The sequence below is a fragment of the Euprymna scolopes genome, chromosome 42, assembly GCF_053919585.1.
Source record: "Euprymna scolopes isolate OS-2025 chromosome 42, ASM5391958v1, whole genome shotgun sequence".
Lineage (NCBI taxonomy): Eukaryota > Metazoa > Mollusca > Cephalopoda > Sepiida > Sepiolidae > Euprymna > Euprymna scolopes.
Window position 1 is genome coordinate 27326363 of NC_136523.1, and position 10628 is coordinate 27336990.

A 10628-nucleotide genomic window follows, 5' to 3' on the forward strand; every position below is an offset into this window, starting at 1 on the left:
GATTGCCTGCCTCAAGGTGCGTCTGTTCGAACGCCTGATGATTATAAAGTCGACAAGAGCCAAGTAGTCATTTCGTCCGTGGACCAAAATACACACACACACACACACACACACACACACGCACAGGCGCGCACGCGCACACACGCACACAGGCACACGCATACAAATCACACATTATTTACCTGTTGAAATTCTTATAATTACGATACTTCGAATTATTTTTTTCTTTTTACAAGGCAGTTACCACTTAGCAAGTCCTGAAAGCCATTCGGGAATAAGAATTAATAAATGTAATCCCTCTAACTGTTCTACAAGTATTTTAATGGTCGATGCTCTGACGAACTACAAGCACTTGTTTCCCCTCGACGTAAATACCCTCGACAAGCCCGACAAACCCGATAAACCCGACAAGCAGCTAAATCCCACCCCTACACAGTAGAGATCCCTAGATGTAAGAAAGCCTTTTATTCCAATAATTTCTTCACCAGAACTGATAGACTTTAGAACTCCCTACCAGGATCCTGCTTTCCCAAACTGTACTGACATGAACAAGTTTAAGTGTAATGTGAACAAACATCTTGCTGCTCATCTCCCTACATAGTATTCCTTGCAAAGTATGTTCCCACTAGTAGCCTCCTACATCAAAGTGACACTGTGTATTGTTTGGGGTAAAAATGGAATTTAAAAAAATGTCGCAGTGTAGTAACCATTAACGATGTTAAATGTTTTTCAAGGCTTCCATACTTTGTTTAGATTTAGACACCGAATAGAAAGTGGGGGAAATTATTGACAGTAGTTGTAGCTAGTCGAGTGTTTTTTTGTGAAAGTTTGGCAAAGGGGGACAAAAGATTGGAGCTCAGACAAGTACTTGACATTGAGTTTTATTTTCACAACTTTTCGGTCGATGTAACCTCTGCTCTTCTTTCAGGTGTGTCTTGTGAAACTCGGGAATCAATCTGTTGGACTCAAGAATCTACACGAAATCTCGAATGGACATTTTATTTTTTTACTGACATGTAGCGTAGTGGATATGATACTTGTTAAAATTCAGTTGTAAAATTGAAGCATATATGTGGGGGTGTCTATCTATATATCTATAAAAGTGAACGTATCTGTGTGTCTGTCTGTCTGTCTGTCTGTCTGTCTGTCTGTGCATTTCCCTACGCAATAACTGTCAATTTTACGCGCCCGGTCCACAAAGTATGGAAATAAAAAATTTACAAATTAAAAAAAATTATTTTAATAAACCACCGTTCTGCAGGATAAAACATACCCATTCCTGTGTCTCGATACATCTTCTATCATTATATGTAATCAGTTTTTTTTTAAATAGTCAACCGTATAGGAGCCTATTGGTGACCAGACCTACACACACATTCAGCTTTATATTATAGATATGCATTTATATATGTGTGTGTCTTAACGACAAATAAACCCTCCTAACCCCGCCCCCTCTTTGAGTTGAACACTTTGTAAATATATCTTCACCCGACGCGTATTTAAGCAATTAAGCGAAGCCTGTTATCAATTTGTTTGTAAACAAAGTTATGGTGTGAGCACTGCAAGCGACTGGCGGGTGTGGATTTAATACACACTCGATGAGAAACATTTACAAACTGATTCGTGGCCCGATGGTTAGAACAGCCAACTGTCCACTCGACGGTTGTAGGTTCGATCCGCTGCTAGGAAAGGTGAATGTTTAGCCGCACTGATGAGTTATGATACAAAGAACCAGTACCGTATGTGGATGACAAATATATATATATATATATATATATATATATATATATATATATATATATATATATATATATATACACTTGTAGCCAAATTAAATATTGAAATACTCATATCTTTGGTTCTACGGGAAGAAACTACACGAGAATTTGCAGGCCTTTGAATACTATAATACGATATTATTATCAAAATTTTACGACAGTTGGTAAAAAGAAAATATATTTTCAAGCCAATAAAAGATGCCCAGATTTCACTACATATGTATATATAGTCTACTACAGGCCAGCTTCAATTTTGCTGTTTCGGTTGTCTCTCCTGTGGTCTTAGCGGGCCATTAATATATATATATATATATATATATATATATATATATATATATATATATATATATATATAATAACAAGTAGTTAATAAAACATGTTAAAAACAGTTTGAAAAAGAGTTAAAAAACATATTTAATTTTAAAAAGGAAACACTAAGTAGACGGATAGTCTTTAATCCGCGGAGTTTCGAAGAAATACTTTACTTTTCATCAGAGGGTGGAATTTAGCAAAATGCGGGATCGGATTTTGCATGCAGAAGTATTAAATGAAACTACAAGTAAGTCAAAGATCTTACTTGATAAGAAAAAGTAAAGCAGAGGGAATATGGTAAAGAAAAAGGTGATTACACGTGAATGTATAGTCTGTCGAAAGGTAAATTATCAAATGACGGTAAAATCCAGAAATATAAATGCAAGAAAGTTAATTGAATTTACATTTGCACAAGTAAAATCCAAGAAAATCACGTAATTGGAAGATGGTCCAAAATAATCCAAAAGGCCGAAATCCATGGAATAATTCACAAATATGTACAAGGAAAAGGGGAAAAATTCCAATAATATTAATAAAAGAAAAATAAGATATGCGTTTGACACGGCTGTCGGGATTTATATATATATATATATATATATATATATATATATATATATATATATATATATATATATATATATATATATATTCCCCGTTTTCTAGTTTTAGTTAAGGATTTCTTTTTCCATCATTATATAGTTGCATTCTCTTTTATAATTGTAGATTTTTGCTATGTCTGGCTTTCTTGGGTATGGGAGTGCCAGCATCCTTCCACTGGGAACTCTGTCTCTTTGTCTCTGGGTCATAGGAGTAAATCTAGCTTTCAGTGCAAGTCACCAGAGCATCAAGAACGACTGGATCTGAATTAATCAGTTCGACTATTTTCCCTGCTGTCATTTCAACGTTTTCTTTTTCTGATCTTTCCCAAAAAGAGGCACCCTGTATAGGAACGAAAATAAAAAAAAATATCTCAGTCTAGAAGGATTCTAATTGAGGTCAGAAAAGGTGAAGTGTAGTATCAAAACAGGTACTACACTGTGATCTTGGCTAATTGTTATCTACTGTTTTACCCCATAATTTTCTGGCATGTGTTCTTCAGAGTTTTTTTCCGATTCCTTTATTTCAGCCTGATTGACTCGTTGGTCCACTGGTCTTCACCAATTCACTGTTTTAATATGTCATTTGGACACAGTAGTCCTATTCCAGTAACTTGTTTCCAAGAACTTCTTGCTGGCTGTTTTACTCTTCTCTTTGGCTCCCCTCACACCCATTTTTTTTTACTTTTCTCCCCGGTCTAGTCAACAACCCCCACCTACATTTAGAAGCTGCCCATGAAACCCTGGTTTCTTTACAAACCAATGAAACGGGCGATCTAGCTTTTCAGACGGGGTTGGCAATGTCTTACTAGCAACATTTTTATTTTTTATTTTTATTTCCCCCCCACACACCCTCAACACAAATGAAAATTTTATTAATATTGTCATCTTGTTTGGAATTTTTTGTATAAATAAAAAATGTTTTAAAATTAGGTTTTGAAGTAGGACCCCCATACACACACTACACACATATAAGTACAAATTTAGATGAAAATGCACTGGGGGCCACCCGGAGACTTACCTATAAGAAGTTGATTACGGGGAGGTTGGAAATAAGAAAATATATTTCGGAATAAACGCCTCCAGCCTCCCCATGTTAAGAACGGCTTTCGGAATTAGCCTCCTTTGGAGGCTGGAAAACCGTGCACATTAACCCAAATTTAAAAGGGTAACCATGATAAAAGAGGCCGAGATAGAAATCCTTTAAAGTTTCCACCATAGACGAGATGGACCAACCAACCTCATCCCCCTCTTCTTTTTGAGTTGGCCTTGTGCCTAAAGTTTTTGTTCATTTTCCCTTTTGTATTTCTTTTGACAGTAAATAAAAAAATTAATATCTCAAAGTGTAGTATCTGTTCTTCAGATGCTTAACTTCAATTTCTTGTTCTCTCTCAGTGGAGGGAAAATCCTTCACGACTGAGACAATTTTTAATTTTTATTCCTTTTCTGCACGTTCAAAAACGACTCAGCTGAGTACGTACATCATAAAGATTTTTCTATATTTTTTAATCAAGTGTAATAAGTACCAGATTTTTTATTATGGCGAAAATCGAAGTATTATTTATGCCATTTTTTTTCGCTTTAGTTCGTTTTGTAGTTGATTAAAATAAACTGGAATGGACTGAGTGAAACACACCATGGAGTTAACCGAATCGAAGTGTTATTTATGCCATTTTTTTTCGCTTTAGTTAGTTTTGTAGTTGATTAAAAAAAACTGGAATGGACTGGGTGAAACACACCATGGAGTTAACCGAATCGAAGTGTTTTTTATGCCATTTTTTTCGCTTTAGTTCGTTTTGTAGTTGATTAAAAAAAACTGGAATGGACTGGGTGAAACACACCATGGAGTTAACCGAATCGAAGTGTTATTTATGCCATTTTTTTCGCTTTAGTTCGTTTTGTAGTTGATTAAAAAAAACTGGAATGGACTGAGTGAAACACACCATGGAGTTAACCGAATCGAAGTGTTATTTATGCCATTTTTTTTCGCTTTAGTTCGTTTTGTAGTTGATTAAAAAAAACTGGAATGGACTGGGTGAAACACACCATGGAGTTAACCGAATCGAAGTGTTATTTATGCCATTTTTTTCGCTTTAGTTCGTTTTGTAGTTGATTAAAAAAAACTGGAATGGACTGGGTGAAACACACCATGGAGTTAACCGAATCGAAGTGTTATTTATACCATTTTTTTCGCTTTAGTTCGTTTTGTAGTTGATTAAAAAAAACTGGAATGGACTGGGTGAAACACACCATGGAGTTAACCGAATCGAAGTGTTATTTATGCCATTTTTTTCGCTTTAGTTCGTTTTGTAGTTGATTTAAAAAACTGGAATGGACTGAGTGAAACACACCATGGAGTTAACCGAATCGAAGTGTTATTTATGCCATTTCTCTTTCGCTTTAGTTCGTTTTGTAGTTAATTAAAAAAACTGGAATGGACTGGGTGAAACACACCATGGAGTTAACCGAATCGAAGTGTTATTCATGCCATTTTTCTTTTTTTTTTTTTTGCTTTAGTTCGTTTTGTAGTTGATTAAAAAAAACTGGAATAGACTGAGTGAAACGCACCATGGAGTTAACCGAATCGAAGTAGTATTTATGCCTTCTTTTTTTGCTTTAGTTCGTTTTGTAGTTGATTTAAAAAAACCGGAATGGACTGGGTGAAACACACCATGGAGTTAACCGAATCGAAGTGTTATTTATGCCATTTTTTTCGCTTTAGTTCGTTTTGTAGTTGATTAAAAAAAACTGGAATGGACTGGGTGAAACACACCATGAAGTTAACCGAATCGAAGTGTTATTTATGCCATTTTTTTTCGCTTTAGTTCGTTTTGTAGTTGATTAAAAAAACTGGAATGGACTGGGTGAAACACACCATGGAGTTAACCGAATCGAAGTGTTATTTATGCCATTTTTTTTCGCTTTAGTTCGTTTTGTAGTTGATTAAAAAAAACAGGAATGGACTGTGTGAAACACACCATGGAGTTAACCGAATCGAAGTGTTATTTATGCCATTTTTTTTCGCTTTAGTTCGTTTTGTAGTTGATTAAAAAAAACTGGAATGGACTGGGTGAAACACACCATGGAGTTAACCGAATCGAAGTGTTATTTATGCCCTTTTTTTCGCTTTAGTTCGTTTTGTAGTTGTTTAAAAAAAAACAGGAATGGACTGTGTGAAACACACCATGGAGTTAACCGAATCGAAGTGTTATTTATGCCATTTTTTTTCGCTTTAGTTCGTTTTGTAGTTGATTAAAAAAAACTGGAATGGACTGGGTGAAACACACCATGGAGTTAACCGAATCGAAGTGTTATTTATGCCATTTTTTTCGCTTTAGTTCGTTTTGTAGTTGATTAAAAAAAACTGGAATGGACTGGGTGAAACACACCATGGAGTTAACCGAATCGAAGTGTTATTTATACCATTTTTTTTCGCTTTAGTTCGTTTTGTAGTTGATTAAAAAAAACTGGAATGGACTGGGTGAAACACACCATGGAGTTAACCGAATCGAAGTGTTATTTATGCCATTTTTTTTCGCTTTAGTTCGTTTTGTAGTTGTTTTAAAAAAACAGGAATGGACTGTGTGAAACACACCATGGAGTTAACCGAATCGAAGTGTTATTTATGCCATTTTTTTCGCTTTAGTTCGTTTTGTAGTTGATTTAAAAAACTGGAATGGACTGAGTGAAACACACCATGGAGTTAACCGAATCGAAGTGTTATTTATGCCATTTTTCTTTCGCTTTAGTTCGTTTTGTAGTTAATTAAAAAAACTGGAATGGACTGGGTGAAACACACCATGGAGTTAACCGAATCGAAGTGTTATTCATGCGATTTTTCTTTTCTTTTTTTTTGCTTTAGTTCGTTTTGTAGTTGATTAAAAAAAACTGGAATGGACTGAGTGAAACGCACCATGGAGTTAACCGAATCGAAGTAGTATTTATGCCTTCTTTTTTTGCTTTAGTTCGTTTTGTAGTTGATTTAAAAAAACCGGAATGGACTGGGTGAAACACACCATGGAGTTAACCGAATCGAAGTGTTATTTATGCCATTTTTTTCGCTTTAGTTCGTTTTGTAGTTGATTAAAAAAAACTGGAATGGACTGGGTGAAACACACCATGGAGTTAACCGAATCGAAGTGTTATTTATGCCATTTTTCTTTTTTTTTTTTTTGCTTTAGTTCGTTTTGTAGTTAATTAAAAAAAACTGGAATGGACTGAGTGAAACGCACCATGGAGTTAACCGAATCGAAGTAGTATTTATGCCTTCTTTTTTTGCTTTAGTTCGTTTTGTAGTTGATTTAAAAAAACCGGAATGGACTGGGTGAAACACACCATGGAGTTAACCGAATCGAAGTGTTATTTAAGCCATTTTTCTTTTTTTTTTTGCTTTAGTTCGTTTTGTAGTTAATTAAAAAAACTGGAATGGACTGGGTGAAACACACCATGGAGTTAACCGAATCGAAGTGTTATTTATACCATTTTTTTCGCTTTAGTTCGTTTTGTAGTTGATTAAAAAAAACTGAAATCGACTGAGTGAAACACACCATGGAGTTAACCGAATCGAAGTGTTATTTATGCCATTTTTTTCGCTTTAGTTCGTTTTGTAGTTGATTAAAAAAAACTGGAATGGACTGGGTGAAACACACCATGGAGTTAACCGAATCGAAGTGTTATTTATACCATTTTTTTCGCTTTAGTTCGTTTTGTAGTTAATTAAAAAAAACTGGAATGGACTGGGTGAAACACACTATGGAGTTAACCGAATCGAAGTGTTATTTATGCCATTTTTTTCGCTTTAGTTCGTTTTGTAGTTGATTTAAAAAACTGGAATGGACTGAGTGAAACACACCATGGAGTTAACCGAATCGAAGTGTTATTTATGCCATTTTTCTTTCGCTTTAGTTCGTTTTGTAGTTAATTAAAAAAACTGGAATGGACTGGGTGAAACACACCATGGAGTTAACCGAATCGAAGTGTTATTCATGCCATTTTTCTTTTTTTTTTTTGCTTTAGTTCGTTTTGTAGTTGATTAAAAAAAACTGGAATGGACTGAGTGAAACGCACCATGGAGTTAACCGAATCGAAGTAGTATTTATGCCTTCTTTTTTTGCTTTAGTTCGTTTTGTAGTTGATTTAAAAAAAACGGAATGGACTGGGTAAAACACACCATGGAGTTAACCGAATCGAAGTGTTATTTATGCCATTTTTTTCGCTTTAGTTCGTTTTGTAGTTGATTCAAAAAAACTGGAATGGACTGGGTGAAACACACCATGGAGTTAACCGAATCGAAGTGTTATTTATGCCATTTTTCTTTTCTTTTTTTTTTGCTTTAGTTCGTTTTGTAGTTAATTAAAAAAAACTGGAATGGACTGAGTGAAACACACCATGGAGTTAACCGAATCGAAGTAGTATTTATGCCTTCTTTTTTTGCTTTAGTTCGTTTTGTAGTTGATTTAAAAAAACTGGAATGGACTGGGTGAAACACACCATGGAGTTAACCGAATCGAAGTGTTATTTAAGCCATTTTTCTTTTTTTTTTGCTTTAGTTCGTTTTGTAGTTAATTAAAAAAACTGGAATGGACTGGGTGAAACACACCATGGAGTTAACCGAATCGAAGTGTTATTTATGCCATTTTTCTTTTTTTTTTTTTGCTTTAGTTCGTTTTGTAGTTAATTAAAAAAAACTGGAATGGACTGAGTGAAACACACCATGGAGTTAACCGAATCGAAGTGTTATTTATGCCATTTTTTTTTCGCTTTAGTTCGTTTTGTAGTTGATTAAAAAAAACTGGAATGGACTGTGTGAAACACACCATGGAGTTAACCGAATCGAAGTGTTATTTATGCCATTTTTTTCGCTTTAGTTCGTTTTGTAGTTGATTAAAAAAAACTGGAATGGACTGGGTGAAACGCACCATGGAGTTAACCGAATCGAAGTGTTATTTATGCCATTTTTTTTCGCTTTAGTTCGTTTTGTAGTTGATTAAAAAAAACTGGAATGGACTGGGTGAAACACACCATGGAGTTAACCGAATCGAAGTGTTATTTATGCCATTTTTTTCGCTTTAGTTCGTTTTGTAGTTAATTAAAAAAAACTGGAATGGACTGGGTGAAACACACCATGGAGTTAACCGAATCGAAGTGTTATTTATGCCATTTTTTTTCGCTTTAGTTCGTTTTGTAGTTGATTAAAAAAAACTGGAATGGACTGTGTGAAACACACCATGGAGTTAACCGAATCGAAGTGTTATTTATGCCATTTTTTCCGCTTTAGTTCGTTTTGTAGTTGATTAAAAAAAACTGGAATGGACTGGGTGAAACGCACCATGGAGTTAACCGAATCGAAGTGTTATTTATGCCATTTTTTTTCGCTTTAGTTCGTTTTGTAGTTGATTAAAAAAAACTGGAATGGACTGGGTGAAACACACCATGGAGTTAACCGAATCGAAGTGTTATTTATGCCATTTTTCTTTCGCTTTAGTTCGTTTTGTAGTTGATTAAAAAAAACTGGAATGGACTGGGTGAAACACACCATGGAGTTAACCGAATCGAAGTGTTATTTATGCCATTTTTTTCGCTTTAGTTCGTTTTGTAGTTGATTAAAAAAAACAGGAATGGACTGAGTGAAACACACTATGGACTTAACCGAATCGAAGTGTTATTTATGCCATTTTTTTTCGCTTTAGTTCGTTTTGTAGTTAATTAAAAAAACTGGAATGGACTGGGTGAAACACACCATGGAGTTAACCGAATCGAAGTGTTATTTATGCCATTTTGTTTCGCTTTTCGCTGTTTTTTTGTTTGTTTGTTTTTGTTTTTCCGAACATGTCCTTCATTTTTTCCTCCATATGTATGCTTTTAGTTTTTCCGCTGTTTTTTCTTTTTGTTTTTGTTTTGCCAATTTTTAAAAGAATTTTAACATCGCTTTTTTATTATTTATTTTTATATTTAAACAGGGTTATTACTTCGCTTATTCTCTACTTTACCCCCTCTTCTCCCCTTACACACATACCTCCAAACACCCGGACAACGCCGGGTACCCCGCTTGTATAAAATATGATGCAACTGAATTATGTTGATATGGCCTATGACCTGGAAAGGGATGGAGCGACAAAAATTTCTTGCACCAGCACATTTTTCCTCTCTAGGGCCCTGTAGACATTCCCTGGACCATGCCAGAAAGACTAAAAACGTTAGACCAACATTTTGTTAATTTTTTAAATTTTTATTGATGCAAAATTCACAAGATATTTTTATTAGTTTGTTCAACCTCTCTTATATTGCTTTTTGGAGCAATGTTGACTGTAAATAATCTTTCGTTTTCATTGTTCCAAAGAACAAAATCAAAGTAAGAGAGAATCTTGGCCGATAGAATGAGGCTACCGTTTTCTTCTTCGTGATTATTGCCATTTGCACAAGGTTTCTGTTGCTATACTTTTATTTTTTTTTTTCAAATACTTCTTGTCATATAAGAAAAATAAATAACACCGATGGAATCGTTAATAAAATTCACAATCTTTACACAATCCAATCATATTTGGTTCAAATAAACCTCTCTGTATGCTTTTCTTGTCCATCATGTTTCAACCATGAATGTCCAGCAGTCTTTATTCTATCACTGGTGTCTAACTCTGTCCCGTAGGGAGGCATTTCAAATAATAACCTTGTTCTTTTTCAAGAAAAGGTCAATAGTCATCCCCTGTTCTTGTAAGTTTCTTTTATCAAGTAGCTATATGCCAAGTCTGGAGCGATTTCAATAACAATATTAGAGTAGTTATTACGTCGTAATCACGTCGACAAGCCGGTTCCCGCTGGATCACTGAAGTTAAGCAACGCTGAACCTGGTCACTGGGTGACTATTTGGGACTTCCAGATGCTGTATGTGGTCTCCGCTTATCTCGGCATTGTTTCCAGTCGTCCTGGACTTCCCCTTGCCACT